The sequence below is a fragment of the Suricata suricatta genome, chromosome 12 (genome assembly GCF_006229205.1).
Source record: "Suricata suricatta isolate VVHF042 chromosome 12, meerkat_22Aug2017_6uvM2_HiC, whole genome shotgun sequence".
NCBI classification, from domain to species: Eukaryota; Metazoa; Chordata; class Mammalia; order Carnivora; family Herpestidae; genus Suricata; species Suricata suricatta.
Window position 1 is genome coordinate 97,807,165 of NC_043711.1, and position 16,131 is coordinate 97,823,295.

The window sequence follows — 16,131 nt, forward strand, 5'->3', positions numbered from 1 at the left end:
AGAGCAACGCCATGTTTTTCTTTATTTCTTTCCAATAGAAGCCAGAAATCTAGATCTCCCTCTCTCTCTCTGTCTCTCTCTCTCTCATGTGTGTTTAGAAAGATATTTCTTGATTTTTAAATATTGATAGCATATTTTAAACATTGAACAAGCCAAAGAAAATACATTTCCTGGCCAGATATAGCCTGGAGACTGCCACGGTGTGACCTTGGCAGAAAGCTCTCTTCAAGGGTCTGGGGCAGCCAGGGTTATCATGTAAGGGTCATGGAGTCTGTCCTGAACCTCTACCTGTCTACTCACCCTCCTAGGACATGGTCTATTGGAGACATGGTCATTGATAGATTGATGTATGGCTTGATTGATATTATGTCAGGTGTCATCTATGTTAGCTGTAAAATCTCCTCTACTTTTCTTACCAATATAGGTGGTAGTCGGACCATAAAAGTAGTTCTGTCCCCTCTCAACCTAGTGAGTCATAGTCACCTAGTGAATAGGAGCCTCAAGACAACAAACTAAAGATATGTCAGGGAAGATCACTTCCATTTTCTAGATTTCAAGTTAATTCCCATTTTCAGCCAAGCAAACACAATTTTTAACTCTAATCCGTTATGGGGTCCACTGCCTTTAAAATTGAACTGAGAGGTGCCTGGGTGGCTCAGTTGGTCAAGTGACCAACTTCAGCTCAGGTCATGATCTCACAGTTCATGAGTTCGAGCCACACATTGGGCTCTGTGCTGACAGCTCAGGGCCTGGAGCCTGCTTCAGATTCTGTGTGTGTGTCTCTCTCTGCCTCTTCCCTGCTTGTACTGTCTCTCTGTCTCTCTCAAAAATAAATCTGCTTTCAAAATAAAAAATAAATTTAACTAGAAATTCAGATATAATGCCAGCCTAACATGTTCACAAGGAAGAGAGGGGCAGCCCTTTGGGAAAATGGATTGCTCCTGTGTGACAATGACACATGTGTCATGCCAGTCAGAAAGCCCGCTGTGGCACCTGGGCCATGTGTGGAGCTCACACGTCTTCCTGCCTGGCTGTCTCTGGGATCTGGCTGTTTCCATGCACCAGAGCAATTTCGTCCCTGAGGTGCTGGGTTCCATTAGCTGAGCAATTTTGCCTCCTCCCAGCCAAGTGGAACCCTTTTCTATCTGGGATGGAGGGTGCGGAAAGTGGGGGATAGGAAAACCCACTTTCAACTCTCAATTCTGGCCAAATTCTTCTTAAACTCCTGTTGTAAATCCTGTAAGTCTTCTCAAGGGGTTTTAAAGCCTTTGGAGATAAAAAGCCAAGGATAGGCAGAAGGTGTTTCTGCTTTCTACTCTGCCACATCCCTTCCCCAAAGCAATGAACACAACTGATGACTACATAGAAGGGTTAGAGACAACACCAAGGTCAGTGTCCCCACAAGTATCCCAAGGTCGTCACAATTCCAGTGTGTCCATCCACCTCTACTTATCGGATACCAACTCTGTGTTCTGGGCTTACTAGGTATCATCTCATTTATTTTTCAAGACAACCCTGTGAAGGAAACATTATCTGTATCAGTTATCTACTGACAGGACAGTGCTGTGTAACAAATACCCGTAAACCTGGTGACAGAAAACAGTCAACATTTATTTTGCTCACGAGTCAGAGGGATCCATCTGATCTGGGCTGCGCTAGCCTGATCCTAGGTGGCCCTGCTCATAAATCTGAGGTCAGTTTCCAGGTCGGCGCAGGGCCATTGCTGATCTTGGCTGGGGTTCACTCCCGTGGTTGGGAACTGGTGAGCTGTGGGCTGATACAGAACAGCCTGGGCTGTCGAGGCTGGAACACCCTGGCCCAATAGCAGGCATCTCTCCTCACCCAGCAAGACAGTCTGTGCCTTTCTTCCCATAGCAACTGCAGAGGGAAAAAGTGAGCAAGCCAGGTCATGTAAACATTTTTCAAATTTCTGTTTTGCATTACATTTGCGAACATCCCAATAGACAACACATGTCACGTGCCAACCAGGAGTCAGAAAGGGGGGACACGACATCCATTGGCTGGCAAAGGGCACCGATGGAGGGAGGGCTGAGGCTTTCGGGCCCATAATACAAACAATATCCCATTTTCGGAATCACAAAACTGAGCCTGGGAGAAACGAGCCTGGCAGTGAAGAGGCTGGGCTTCTAACCCAGGCATGTCTGACCCCAAAGCTGTGCTCCTGGCCACATTGCTCTGTCACCTTAACTTTTAAAAGGATCTTGTAAAGAGGATTCTCCATGTTAAGGCAGAATCTTTGAGGCTAAATGGAGTGTTGAGTAATTGCCTGCTGAATATGGTTGATAGAGAAAGCAAACTTCAAGCCAAAACACTTTAATTTTCCCTAAACATATGTAATCATCTGATTTTCCTTTTTGCCTCTGTTGACAGAGCTTTGGGGAGACAATTCCTTTTTAGCATCAGGCAGTGTTTCCCCGGGAAGCAGCACGCAAGAAATGGGGTTGGCATTCTTTCCTTCGGAAACAAAAAATCCATTCCACGCACTTTGACTGTCTTCCCTGGGCTGTCCCCTTCCCCGCACCAGGGGCCTCTTTTGCTTAATGTTGTCTTTGCCCCTGGGGTTTGACCGCTCGTGCTTGTTCACCATCAGGTTTCTGTGTCTTGTCTGATTTGTGACCCAGGTGTAGTTCCCATCACTTGAATCCATCTGGGGGCTGGATTTCATACATAATGAAAGAGCTGGTTGAGCAGGGCGGAAGCCTCTGGAAGAACCAGCCCATTGACCAGTCATTGGTTTGTTTCAGAGAACAGTGCTGTCCTAATCTGGGAGGCAGATTACATTTCAAACCCAGCAAATGCAGCTTCTTCCGTGGGTTGGCATGACCAGACGTGGCCAGCCTGACATTAGGGACTGTTAAACGTTTTAGACTATGACATGAGGTCCTAGAACAGATTCAAGTGAACATAATAGTAATAATAACAGCAGCCCAGATTTCCTGATTCTTTATCATATTCCAGGAGCTGTGTGACCTCTCTGCATGCATTTCATGTTCCTAACCCTCCTGAGTTATTGGTACCCCCACACACCCATTTTGCAGCTTAAGATACTTTGGGTTCAGGTGACTTTTGCTCCCAGGCCACATTGCCAGCCCGTAAGTGACATGCAGAGACAGGAGTTGGCTTAGCAGATGACGGTTAAGAGCAAGATCAGTAAACTTCATCTGTAAAGAGCCAAACAGGAAATATTTTAGACTTTTGCAGGCTATTTGGCCTCACCAGCAACTACTCAGCCCTGCTGCTGGAACACAAAATCAGCCACGGACCCCGCCTATCCAGATGGGTGTGACCGTGTGCCAATAAAACTTTATTTACAAAAACAGGCAGGGAGCTGGATTTGGCATTTGTCTGGCATCACTTCCAACCTGTATTTTGGGGGGGGCAACTAACTCAACTTCTCTGTCATTTCCACTTTCTCATCTAAAAAATAAGAAATAAAATAAAATAAAAGTTGAGGAGGAGGATGTTCTTAATACCTAGTTGATAGGGTCTTTTTGACCCTACAAAACCCTTATTTCTGTTATTGCTGATATGTGGGAGAGGGGGCAGGGGAGGCGCGGAGCAGTCCCTTCTGGGCTTAAGCCTCACTTTCCAACTTAACCACCAGCTGAGTGACCTTGAGCCTGTCACTTCACATTTCTGAGTCTCAGACTCCTTTCTCATAAGTGGAAGGTACTAAGAGGGCAAATCTCACAGGATAGTTAGAGTTAGAAAGATTAAATTCACTGAATGCCTGCAAAGGGTTTAGAACAATGCCTGGTGCATGGCGAGCACTTTAGAGGTGCTTTTTATTATTATTATTATTATTATTAGTAGTAGTAGTAGTAGTAGTAGTAGTAGTACTGAAAAATCAAGGTTTCAGCCCAAGTACTCTTGGCTTCCAACCATGGGTTCTTTGCCACCAAATGCCCCTGAAGTGCTTCCTCACTGTTTTACACTATCGATGACCCCCTTGGTGACCTGGTGAAGTCTCCGAGCCCCTTACCAGAATATTGTTTTTCAGTGAATAAAATAAAAATATTAAAAAATTACAAAGAAACAATTACACAGAAACTCAGTTGTCAAAAGATTTAAAAAACAACAACAGATTTTGCTGTAGCTACGCCCATACTTCTGTATAACGCATTAAACAGCACGATCTATCAGGAGGCCGGATACAACTACTGTGATGCTGAAACAGTAATAAACGTCCATGATATTCCAGTAGCTGCACACCTGTAATGTGATACTAAGGTACCTGTGATTTGTACCGGTGCTAAAGTCCCAGGTCCTGTGATTTGACGCCTGCCTTCATAATGGAAGAAATGCCACCTTTCATGTAGAGGTGGGTGAAAATAATCTTTTAAAAAATTCCTGTTCACAAAATGTCTGAACTCATAGGTCACGGGGGTGCACAGGGCCCCAGGTCAAGGACTCCGTGTCCGCTGCCACTCCAGGAGCCATTTTAAAGACCTAATAAATCTAATGAACACTCGTTCGGGCGGGGGTTGCCGGTGCCCGCATCTTGGGCTGCCAGTGCCCACGCGGAGATGGTGTTTGGCAGGATGGATTTCCACAGAGAGCAAATGCTTCCTATGCCTTTGCAGTCGCGAAGCGTTCATTCACTGGTACGTGAGCCAGGAATCAGAAACCGTGTCCCCTAATTTGATGCCCCGCGTGGAAAAAAGATTGTCATTGAGACTAAGCCAGCGAGAGGAAATGGAAACATGATACCACTGACCTCATCCAAAAAAAATAGCTGTTGTCACAGGACAGAGATGCTGAATATTTGTAGGTTTGGGGAGAAATATATTTGTTAGTGAAATGGAGCTTACTGTGGGGTGAGTAAAGGTGAATTATTTGTCAGACGACTGGAGGAGGTTTATGCAATATAGTATTATTGAGCAGGGCTATTAAGAGAGTGAATTGCTATTGTGACATGCCATTAAATTGTTTTTAGTGTCCACAAAGGTATCATTCAGGAGCTGGCAGGGTTAGTAACAGAGTTGTATTTTTGGTGGACAGCAGCAGATCTCGAAACAAAATAGCGTATTTTATAGAAAAGTAAAAATACAGCCAAAGCCGGAAGGCCACAGGCAATAGAGTCTGGGGTAGTCATTGGCAACTACTGAACAAGAACCCGGAGACTCAAACAAGGCTCTCTGAGTCCCCCACTGTATTTGTAGTTGAACTGAAATCTGAGTGACCCACCAAGAAGGACCGGTGAAAACGTGAACCGAAGGGGGAAATCTGAACCCTGGGCTCTTTCGAGGATGTTCTGTCTTGGTGTGTGTATCCCCAGTGTTTAGCAAAGAGGTTGGCCGGAGAATTATTTGCTGGGGGAGAAAAAGAAGAGGGGGGAACATGAGAGAGGGAGGCAGAAAGAGAGACAGAGAGAGAGAATAATAATTAGCCAAGTGAAACACTGGCGGTGTGGAGGCATGTATGTATCCCTGTGTGCCTGAACACCTATTTATGCATCTTTTATTTTTTAACAACTATGTATTGTGTGCCTACTAAGTGTCAGCCCGTATGTACTATGTACTATGTGTGGCTCAGTCGGTTGAGGTCCACCTCTTGATTTCAGCTCAGGTCATGGTCTTGAGGTTCATGAGTTCGAGCCCTGCATGGGGCTCTGTACTGACAGTGTGGATCCTGCTTGGGATTCTCCCTCTCCTTCTCTGCCCCTCCCCCACTTGTGTTCTTTCTCTCTCTCAAAATAAATAAAAAGTTAAAAAAAATTTTTATGTATGTTTAATGAGATGGAAAAAAATCCTAGCTCTCAAATGATTGGCATTCAAGTAAGAGAGTCAGAGAATAACCACAAAATCAAATAAGCTTATTTCCAGATAATGCTCTGTGTTAAAAAACAACATCAAAACAGAAACAAACACAAACAGCCAGAAAGCAAAAGCACGGTAATAATAAGGTAGAAGGTATCTAGGAAGAAGGGGGTCCTTTGGGTATGATGATAATGTTGGAGCTGAGATCAGCAGAGCCTGACGTTTCACTGAGGGCTTCCTACCTGCCAGGCATGCGCTAAGTTCTTTGCATCCATTATTTCATTTAATCCTCACATCTATGCTGTGAAGGAGAGAGTATTTATAACAGTTTCACAAATGAGCAAGTGAGGCTCAAAGAGGCAAAATGACTTGTCCACAGTCACAGAGCTCGTAAGAGACAGAGGCGACATTGAAGTACCCTGCCTTGCCTGACCCCAGGCCTCAGAGATGAAACGGGCGCCATATTGCCTCCTGGTGAAAGGAAGCTCCCGGTTCACGATCATGCAAATTACGGAAGAAGACGTTCCAGTAAGGTCTCTCTTCTTTGATTTGCAAATGAGCGTTATTTTTATGCCCTATCATGGCTATTTTCTACCTGGTCACCTGGCTTCATTCCTGAGACTTGCTGTCAGTAACCCAGATGGTGGATTGCATCTTAGTCTGATTCATAAATGCCTGAAGAAAATGTACGTCTTTCCCATATGGAAAAAAGAGATGAGTCATCGTCCTGAATTAGATAGGGTAGGGAAGAGGGATAAAGGAAAACAAGCTTTTCTCTTGAAGAAATTGATTCAACCCCACTTAGGACACATTTTCTCATAGCTAAGCTCTCTATGGGGTAAACCATGTCGACCGTTAGAAAAACAGTATAATTTTAGCATCGATGGCCACCCTCTACCCCTCTTCTGCCTTGAAGTATTGGTTTTTCTTGTTTATTTTTTTTGTTCAGAACTCGCTGTATACACCGAGGCCGTTGGAGGTCATATTTGTTGTTACTCTTGTTTCTTTATTTTTGTTTATAATTTAAGACGGTAGATTGCTACAGAATGTTGACATGTGTATGTTAATATAACTTAATTGGTTACCAAGTAAATGCAATTTAAACCACCAAGTATCCTTATTATTACAATTACTGTTATGATTTGGGCTATCCAATAATTAGTGTTTTTCTTATGTCAGTATCTAGTATTGGGAAGTCCAGGAGAAATGAGCAAGAACACTTTCGCCTACTACATGATGAAGCTCAAATTGGTCACACTCTCTGGAGAACGTTTTGGCAATTTATCAAATGTCTCTGAGGTGAACATGGCCCATGACACAATAATTCTGTTTCTGGGAATTTAGCGGAAGTTATATCCACATTAAGATATATGTAAATTATATCCAGTGAAGTATTTATAATATAGGGAAAAATTAGAAACAACTGGCGTGTCCAGTAATAAGGCCTTGATTTTTTTAATGTTTATTTCTTTTGAGAGAGAGAGAACATGGGAGTGGGGGAGAGACAGAGAGAGAGAGGGAATCCCGCGTAGGCCCCATGCTCTTCGCAGAGCCCAACACAGGACTCAGTCTCACAACCACAAGATCATAATTTGAGCTGAAGTCAGAGTCAGATGCCTAACCAACTGAGCTTCCCAGGCATCCCATAATTATTTTTTAAAGTGGTAACTATATAATGGCTTATCACCCACCATTAAAAATCCATGATCGTAAAGATTGAAGTCCCTAATATATTAATTAGAGTGAGCAAAAAGCACATTAATAAACATATGTACATTATGACCCTATAAAATACTAGTATATTTATTTATAGCTACAGTATACCTATAGATAGATGTAACTATAGGTTGATATAATGTTAAAGGTGATATTATATTATTATGTAATACTGTTATTATATTATTATGATGTAATTTTTCCTAAACGGGATATTTCTGTTTTTGTTTTTTTGCTATTTCCACATTTTCTGCATGGAACATGATTTTTTAATTATCATTATGAAAAAGCACACACGAAGGTCAGTGTTAAAGGTCCTTGTTAATTCCCATCAGGGTAAGAGGGGGAGGGCAGTAAAAAAGAAATAAAAAAAAAGGGGAAGTTAGCATTTATGGTTGATCGTGGCTCAGTATGGTTCCTTATTAATGATGGTTATTAGTTTCTTCATACAAGATGCTGGGAATTTAAATCCACAGAAGGCTCAAGTGGTGGTTTTGTGTATCGTGTGCAAACTATACATGAACAAAGTGGAAGGAAAAGACTATGGGGCAAAGTACAACCAGAGCCAAAGATGACTTTGTCTGTCTGTTTCCTTTTGTAAGTCACAGGGTTGACTGACTTCAGAGGAATTGATATGTTGAGGGGCAAGGTGGTTAGCGGGAAAGATCTCGAGTTCTGCACTCAGATTAAGCTGGTTGGAACCCAGGCACTTGCATTCATTGGCTTTGTTACTTCGGACAGAGACGCTGTGATTTACCAATTAAAACGGCAACCAGGGACGCCTGGCTGGCTCAGTCAGTTGAGCATCCGACTTCGGCTCAGGTCATGATCTCACAGTTTGTGGGTTCGAGTCCCGCATTGGGCTCTGTGCCGGGAGCTCAGAGTCTGGAGCCTGCTTCGGGTTCTGTGTCTCCCTCTCTCTCTGCCCCTCCCTACTCATGGTCTGTCTCTGTCTCTCAAAAATAAATAAATGTTGAGGTGCCTGGGTGGCTCAGTCGGTTAAGCGTCTGGCCTCTGCTCAGGTCATGATCTCATGGTTCGTGGTTCAAGCCCCGCGTCGGGCTTTGTGCTGACAGCTAGCTCAGAGCCTGGAGCCTGCTTCAGATTCTGTCTCCCTCTCTCTCTGACCCTCCCCTGCTCCTGCTGTCCCTCTCTGTCTCTCAAAAATAAATAAAAAACATTAAAAATAAATAAATAAATTTAAAAAAATAAATAAATAAATAAAACAACCAGACATTAACGGTCTAATCCCAGCCCAGCAATTTCGAGCTGTGTGATTTCCCTTCAGTTTCTCTGAGCCGCTGCTTCCGTGTGTGGAAAATGGGGGAGATGCTCTTGTTTTCCACAGGATCAGTGATGTCACTATCTGAGCCCCTGACACATTAACAGTGCTTATTAAGCAGTGACTGATATTATCACTTTCAAGGATAAAGATTACATTCTACTTACGTATCTTGCAAAGAAGGAGAAGAACAAGGAGATACAGAAGAGGAAAAGAAAAGCCAGATTCCGTGGTTGTAGTGATCAATTCAAACGGAGACCTCCTGACCGCTTAGGGTAGTTAATGTGTTTTGCTTTTTGTGAAACACAGGAAAGTCACCGGGACATCTGTGAAGGCATGTGTGTGCTCCTCTCCATATTAGATTACATGTTTTAGGACAATAAATCAGTGAAAGAAAAGTAATAAATAATGCATGCCGAAAATGTGATCATGTTTATTAAGAAGCAACAGCCCTGTCATCTTCATTTTCTTCTTCAGTGATTCTCCCCTCTGAGGGTTTGCTCTTCAGGGAGTCCCTGCAATTTAGCTGGAGGCCATTCTCTAATTCTTGTTTGCAGAAATACCTGCTTTGCAAAAGTAAGTTAAAAGCCGAGCATCCGGGTCCTCTGATGAGCCTCCCATCAGATCCTCCCTATCGTTAGAGATGGCTTCCCAGGAGCCCCACATCCACGTATTTATTTTGTGCTTTCCCACACTGTGTCTTTGTCCCTCTGGCCTGTCTGCGGCGAGGTTTTAAGAAGTCTCTTTTAGGCTTTCGGATTTTGGAAGAGAAAACAAAAACCAAAAATCAACTTTCCTTTTCCTTGTCGTGTGCAGCTGCTGAAACAATATGTTGACATTAGTGCGTTGTGACATCCAACGACTTTAATTGGAGCTGCATTATAATCCGTTACTCTTCTCTGTTTGCACTTGAATGACCCTGAAAAAGAAAAAAGAAAAAAACAGAAACCACACTGGCAAGCAGGCTTCTAGGGGCCGAGTGGAACTTTGCACTGAGTGAGTGTGTTTCATAAGAGAGAAACAGAGACAGGGCAAGGGAGGTGGAGGTGGGGAGGGATGGGGAGAGAGAGTTAGAGGGAAGCAGGAGGCAAGAGAGAGAGAATAAAGAATGGCTGGAACGTGGTTGTGGGGAGCAGCCCGGATGCAATGGAAGGCACCCTTGGCGAGCTCCTGGCTGAGGTCTTCTCTCCGAGAACCAAATGACAATTTCGCCCTGTGGAGCCATTGTTCTGCACTCCTCTGATTCAGTGTTGGTGGCTCAGTCTTCCATCAAAAGTCCTGCTTTCCTGCTGTCATTGTCTTGGGTTCTGAGAGCAGATTCCAAACTTTGAGAGCGCCACCAGCCTGGAACTAAAGGCAGGATGAGTTTGCATGTGCCTGAAATACCTTCCATTCGCCCTCCCCACCCAGAAGGCTCCTGTCTTTCTTTTCGCCCTGGTTGGTTTCTGCTATCCTTGAGGAAACGAGTTCTCCCCAAACTCTAATCTTAGAAAACCAGGGTCTTTCCCCCTGACCCCATTTCTCTCTTTTCCCCCTTTCTCCCTAGAGCCACACCCACACCACCGCACCTGCCTCAGCTAGCTTGAGGTGTATGAATAAGGACCCTTTATCATCATGTGCCCAGCCCAGTGTGATCTTAGCAAGTTCACTAAATAGTAAATTACTTGTTGACAGAGCCCCGTGTTTGGTCAGCTGTCCTGACATAAGCTTATTTATCAGGATCTTCTGTGCACACCTGTGTACCTGTGAATCCATGTTAATTTTGTTTTTTGACTCGTTGCCTCCCTCATCCCTTCCCACCCTCATTTTCTCCCAGTCAGTCATCGTGTGTGCACCTGTCCAGTGCCTTCTCTCTTTCTCTTCCTGCCCCTGCTAGCGTTTAACTGCATTGCAAACGCAGTAATCTATGATGTTTTATCATGCATCATATTGCTTTCCTGGCCTTCGTCTTCTCAGGTGTGAGTCCAGTCCCAGAATTCCTCTACAATTGTCCACCCCTTGACCCTTCAGATTCCACGTTCCTCACCTTCTTTCAACCTGGCTTCACTCCCCTGACTGACCCCTGGCTTCACTCCTCATGACTGACCCCTGTTTGTTCTCAACTCAGTCCCTTTAGCCAGAAGCTCTGATCTACAATTTGCCTTTGATGTGTCTCCATTTCCTGTAATTAATCTCATTTTCCTTATAGCTCAGTAGCTCCATGGTCAGCCATGAGGGTAATGTACCCAGTTTGAGCTAGCTGCGATCCCTCCCCAACCCACATCTGTTCCTCAAGGTCCACCACTTCAGTAGACACAGTCTTGCCCAGGGGGTAGAAAGGAGACCTGCTATGCGGGAAATACAACACTGACTTCTGTTCAAGGAATTTCGGACTGGAAAACCAGGTGACAGCAGTGAGCAGGTAGTTAGTGACGTTGCGAGCGCCGAGCTTCGATGGGTAGCTCTATTTAAAAGAATGTATATTTTTACATTCTTAAGTATAGTGAGCTCTATGTATATTCAGTGTTCCGAAAAAAACCCAATGAAGATCAACTGACCATCTAGCCATTCCAATAAATGCTATCACATTGCCAAACACAGTACTGGGAAAATTGTCCTGACTTTGCAGACTCTGTTGGCCTCAAAGCCAGTGATGCTTTGTGTTCTTGATTCCCGACACTGACTGTGGGGCGTATTTAGCACCGAAAGATGTTTAGCCTAATCTTTGACTACTAGAACAAATAGATTTGAACAGCCTGTCCTCTTAGGATCTTTTATAAGAATGTTGTCCTTCATGCTTTGTTAGAATTGGTTCCATTTTTCTTTAAAAAATTAGGTTATGGGTTTCATGGGCAAGTCCTTGATACTATCTGGAGGCACAGATATCCATGAAAATACTTTGAAAATTTAAAGGCATTCAAGTCATATGAAAGGTCAGCCCTTGCTTCCTATGAGCTTCCATTTCCTTGCCTAGAAGGTGGGCGTGACTCGCCAGGTCAGGACAGCGTGTGGACGCTTTGAGATAACATATAAAGAAATGCTCTGCAAATACCAGAACACGTAACAATGAGAACATTGTGTTGCTCTCCTCATGTCTAAGTGGGAAACGGACCAAACTGTGGTATTTCCTTTGAAACTGTCCACAAGGAGTGTTTGGGTGGATTAGCCAGTTAATGTGAGCAAACCGTGTTGAGATAGAAAATGAAAGGTTTTGTACTCTTTTTTTCTTTTTTTCTGACACGGGAGAATCTCCAGTGTTCATTTTACCTGGAGAATTACATGCCTCAGTAAAGATTGTCTGGCGATTTGACGCTTTTTCTTCTCCCCGCTTGCAAACTGAAACACGGAGAGCTGGCCATTTTGAAAGGGAAGAGTTTATGTGTCCCAAAGCTTTTAACTCCTCGGTGTGCACCTTCTCAAATTACTGCCAAACTTGCTTTCCCTACTGAAGGGCCTAGCAAGACCACACTTCGGTCCGTAGCCACATAGCCACAGATGCAACTCGGTATATATGCACATGCATAAGTGCATAATTTTCCACAAATAGGGCCATATTATAGTTGCTCCTTTTATATTTTAACTGGTCATCCTTTACCGCTTTTCAGGCCCGACTCTCCCATTTAGGGCCCCACCTCATGCTCCCTGCCCCTCCCTCCTCCACCCCATCCCATAATCCAAATCAACCTCGATGGCACCTCTTCACTCTTTGCCCCCTACTCATATAAACTATACGTCATATTTGCACTTTCTCTCTCTCTCTCATGTTCACACATGCAAACACATACACGCAGAGGAGTATGCCTTTTGGGGGTTTTGGGTTTTGCTTGTTAGTTTCCTTGTCTCTATGCATAAAATGGAATGTATCTTCCAAGAATGGAGACTTTCATTTGTGTTTGGATGCTTTTATTATACTTATTTCTTTTTTTTTAATGTTTATTTATTATTTTGAGAGAGAGAGACAGAGTGCGAGCAGGGATGGGGAAGAGAGAGAGGGAGACACAGAATCCGAAGCAGGCTTCAGGCTCCGAGCTGTCAGCACAGAGCCCGATGCGGGGCTCGAACCAACAGACCGTGAGATCATGACCTGAGCTGAAGTAAGCCACAACAGACTGAGCCACCCAGAAGCCCCTTATTTACTTTATAAATTATCTATGGCAAAATTGAATTTTTCTGGTGGTATACAATTCTGTGAGTTTGAATTCCCGTATGGGTTTGCATTATGACTACAACAGTCAGCATGGGGACGGTTCCCTCACTCCCGAAACCTTCCTCCCCCCTTCCCTCTATAATTACACACTTCCTCCACCCTCTTCCCGCTCACCCACTGACCTGGTCTCCTTCATTTGGTTTTTGGATAAAGTATATTGATCGAATTCTATAGTAATTAACCTTCAGTGACTGGCTTCATTCATCCAGCATAATGCCTTTCTGTTTTTATTCTATTAATTTCATTTTAATTCCAGTAGTTAACATACAGTGTTGTATTAGTCAGGTGTACAACATAGTAATTCAACACTTCCATGATACTTTTTGAAAATATTTGTTTATTGTCCCTTTTTAATGCTGAGGAGTGTTCCATGGTTTGCAGTACTTGGACTGGGTGATCCATTCTCCCCAGAGTGAAGACTTGGTAATGGTGCTAGTTAAGTTATGCTTGTTTTTTATGACTCCATTTCTAGAGCTTCTGGTCTAGGTAGGGGTTTGTATTCGTGTGTGAATTTTCCAAATTAAAATATCAAGAAAATCAAGGGATTAGAGAATTAGTCACTAGGGGAATTTAAAAGTAATTTGAGCTTAAATGGCACACAAACTACGAGGACTAACAAAAGCGAGTCCTTCCCCACTTTATAGACTGCTTCCGCCATGCCAGGCATGGAAATGGACACTGGCATCCAATAGTTCATCAACTTCCCTAGACCCCTCTGCAGTAGACACTGTTATCCTGTCTTACAGAAAAGGAACCTAAAACTCCTTTTTAGGTAACACCCAAAGCAGGTGGTCCTACTCTGGCCTTCTAGATCATTGTCTACCCAACCTCCGTCCCCCGACACTGGAACTTTCTATCTGCTTATGCTTCTCCTGGCTTTAGTTGGAGTTTCAAGCCGCCTTCCACTCAGTAGTCTAGATACACTTGATATGATAGTTTCCCTTTCATTTCTTTAAGTGATGCAAATTGCTTTACCCAAAGAAAGGCATCACATTACACCATTACATGAAAAAATCTACTGAGGAAGAAAGAGGAAGAAAAAGATGTTTGTATTTTTCCCCCTCATTTTTCTTTCTGACTGATTCAAATGACTGCTGGGATCCCTCCTGCCCCCTTTTCTCTTGTTAAGTGAAGATATTCAGGTCTTACGTACAGAAGCAAAAAGAAGGGAAGAGATGATCAAGTTATCTGATGAAATTGATGAATAGAGTCGAGATTATTCGTGGAGGTGGAGGTGGTGAGGGGACACTTCTCCCCTCATCTGCCTGCTCCACACCACCGTGTGGGGGGGATGGGGCTTGGGGTTCCAAAAACTTAAAATACGAGACGCAAACCAATGATCTGCTTCAATTTCTCGCTGTAGTTATGTTCTGGTAATTATTTGTTTGCTTTATTATTGACGATGACACTTTTGTAGCCAGAAGTTAAAGCATTCAATTTACAAAGTACAGCAAGATCTGCTAGCAGAAAGTTTGCTTCCATTAGCCGTGTTGCATCGACAGCTGGGCAGACAGATGGACACACAGTCATGTTTCTTTCTTTCTTCCTTTTCATCCTAAACACTGTATATCGAGTAAATAGTTCTCCCTAGGAAAAACCTTACAGGCTCTGTCACCAACAATTCAGCACTTGGAGCTTACATAACTGTGTTTCATGCATTGGAGAGCTCGAGATTCTCGCTTCTGTGAATGACTCGGATATAAATGGGATGACTTTGTAAATGGCTGTCAGGAACTGCCCCTCCATTAAGGAGCCACGTCTGGCCCGTCACACCTGCCATCATCCCTCTCTCCCCCATCCGATCTGCCACTAAATCCTGTTTGGTCTACTTTTGAAATGGCTCTCAAATGGGTCTCTCTCTACCCCCACCTCCACTGCTCCATCCAGACCTTTGTCACCTTTCTGATGCATTAATATCATCATCTCCTGACTGGTCGCTGTGCATCCAGCCCCTGTGATCCATTCTTCTTGGCAACAGAAATATCTTTGTAAAACAAGGCTCTGATCTGATCCTGCATTTCTTACAATACTATGGATCACAGGGTTCCAAACAGTGTTTCCAGAAGTATGGTGTATGATTTCGAGGGAAATATACAAATGAATTTAACTTTATTTGGAGCGTTATAGATTTAATTTTAGAGTTTTATTTATGGAGATCCTAATTTTTCAGCCATGATGTACACTTTAACCTCCTTTTAAAATAAGTTTAATAACGTGTATCTTTTTAAGTGGGCTGCTTACCAAATAAATCCTTAAATCAGTGGCTAGTATGGCAAAAATTGTGAAGATAGTCTACAGAGGACTGAACCTTGGAAAACACCAGCAGGGACTCAAAGTCCAAACTCTTTAGCGCATCATTAAAGATGTTTCACAATTAGTTCTTCCAAAGTAGCAAATAGTCTTCAAGCCTGCCCTGCTTCCTCAAATTCAGCACGAACTTCCCTTCCACTTTTAGTCACATCAAGCCTTTTGCAGTTTCCCAAACATATTAAGGCTCTCATATGTGTGCATTTCCTTTTCCCACTCCCCAAAATATCATCGCCATTTCCTAGATTGTGGTTTTCTACCCGGTAGACTTCTATACATCCTTCAAAACCCAGTTCAGATGAGCCAATCTCTTCTCTAAGTTCCTCAGGGAGAGTTCACCAGGCCTCTGTGCTCCTACTCTCTGCTGTGTGGCTTTCAACACTCGATATCATGGCTATCTGAGTCGGTATCCACTTCCATCCCCAGAACTAAAACCCTACAGGGCTGTACCTAAATCTCTTTGTCTCCATTGGCCACTGATGGGCATGGTGAAAGGACTGAGCCATTTGCTGAACAAATGAAGAAGTAAATAGCTGAGTGACTCAAGCCAGATTCTTTCTTCAATGCGAGGGTGTCTGGAGGAAAATGAGGTCTCACATACACAACTCATGTGCCAAAAGGAAGTCATCACAGAGTACCATCCCCTCTGCTGACCGGGTCTCAGAGGGCTGATCTGACTATGTTTCTCAAACTAGTTAGCTGCAACTATCTCTTCTTCTTTAAATTACTCGGAAACATGTACCTTGACTGAAAGGTGATTCCACGGCACAGATGCCTTCTCATAACACTTGTAAAATGTATTATAATTGCTTGCTCTCTACCTTCCTCCCATCTCTACTGACTTCACTAGAGCAGAGACC

General features: G+C 43.5%; 1 protein-coding gene across 4 annotated transcripts in view; it reads left to right on the top strand.

Moving 5' to 3' along the window:
* TSHZ2 (teashirt zinc finger homeobox 2) overlaps positions 1-16,131 on the top strand; it is a 446,554-nt gene that overhangs the window by 136,922 nt on the left and 293,501 nt on the right. The gene's annotated exons all lie outside the window — the stretch shown is intronic.